This window comes from Lycium barbarum, chromosome 8 (assembly GCF_019175385.1).
Source record: "Lycium barbarum isolate Lr01 chromosome 8, ASM1917538v2, whole genome shotgun sequence".
Classification (NCBI taxonomy): domain Eukaryota; kingdom Viridiplantae; phylum Streptophyta; class Magnoliopsida; order Solanales; family Solanaceae; genus Lycium; species Lycium barbarum.
Window position 1 is genome coordinate 127,182,050 of NC_083344.1, and position 1,931 is coordinate 127,183,980.

Consider the following 1,931-nt stretch of genomic DNA (forward strand, 5'->3'; position numbering starts at 1 on the left):
CCTGAAATGTGCAACCCGCGACGCCTGTGCAGCACCTGCGACTCGCGGTTCAACCTGCGATAGTGATCCGCGGCTCGCGGATGATGCAGCCAAAATGCCAACTCTCTGTCACAAGGTGCGACACCACCTGCGACTCGCAGGTGCAACCCGCGATGGTGTTCCGCGACTCGCAGATGAGGCACCCCAAAACGTTCAACTCTCTGTCACAAGGTGCGACACAACCTGCGACTCGCAGGTTCAACATGCGGCTCGCATGTAGTGTCGCATATGGGCCAATTCGATGCTTTTTTTTTTTTTTCGCAAAAATCAGAAAACTTTGACAACTTTTGGATCAAATGGCCCTTTGGAGAGTCTTCTTCCTTATGAAGATTTGAAGGTGTTCAAGAACACAAGAACAAGTCAAAAATTCAACTACCCTCAAATCAACTCCAAATTGGCTCAAATTTTGGATTTAAGTTCTCTTTAATGTAGAGAATAAAGCCCAATAGGTTTCAACCTTCAACTTCACCTTCTTCAACAAGACCCACTTTCAAGTTCTTGAAGCTTTGAAGCTCAACAATGGTGGAACACAAACCCTAACTCCAAATTGACTTGAAATGGAAGATTTAGACTCTAGAACACTAGGAAACTCTAATCTAACACTAGATTCAACAAAATCAACAAGAAAATTCGATTTTTTTTATTTTTTTTTATTTCAGATTTTTTTTTTTTTTTTGTTGAATCAAAACCCAAGATTAGATTTGGTAGAACAAACCTAAACTAAGCTCTGATACCAATTGATACAATATTCCATACGAAAATGAAGAAAAAAGGACAAGAAACATAAAAGATAGATAATTTGACACAACTAAAGACCCAAATTAGCAACCAAAGTTCTTGAATTAACTTGACCTCTAATTTAGGAACTAAAGAGCACCAAACTCTTAGGATGACCAATAGGGATTTGATACCCTAATAACCAATCCTCTCACAAGATTCACAATCTCTAGCTTAGCAAGCTCTCAACACTCAAAAGAGTTCACAATTTCAAGACATCAATATTCAACATAGACTAAGTCTTCCAAATGAAATAGACTACTACTTATACTAAGGTTCAAAAGAAGACAACTACACTATTACACTTTTACCCTTAATGAAGTAAGGGCCTTGTTTGGGTGTCTTCTTTTGGGAACAAAACTTGAATTTGCAAATCTTCAAGTAATAGTCACATTGAAAGTATGACCATCTTCCAACCTCTTCTCCAAACCATCCTCCCATGCTATCATGAACACTTGCAATCCCCGGGAAGGTGTTAGAGTGTATTCAAGTATGTCCCTCCTCATGAACAATGCTTGCATAGCTTGAAGTTCCCTCGCTTGGCTCCTTGTAAAAGGTCTTGATGCCATTCGAGTTGTATCATGTTCGGTAAAATGGACATAACCTCTTGTACGTAGCTTTTCTTGGGATGGGCGACCTACCGTTGGAAAGCTATTTCAAAGATCTACAACTTTCATCAAGGAAGTGTTTCCAAATTCCCAACACATTTTTATGAAAATCGCTCAGAAGACAGACCTACCAAAACTTAGGCGAATTTAAGAGGCCTTAAGAACTTCACTAGTTGGTTTGACTTCAAAACGACCATCTTTCACCCGAATTTATTATGAATGGTTTCATATAGATATAATATCATCTTAACACTAGATTTTTACAAATTCACACCTAGTTCAAGTTTACGGGGTGTTACAATCACTATCCAAACACAACTACATACACATACATACACTATAATTCAAAGTGTTGGGCCCGTGTGCAGCACGGGCATAGACCATCTTTCGTTCCCTCTCCTTTCTAAAATAAAAGGGACTTAGGTTGTATAATTTTATATGATGGGTAAACGGGTCACGCGTTAAAATAATTGGGTTGGAAGTCTACGTGGATCCTACGTGGCTAAT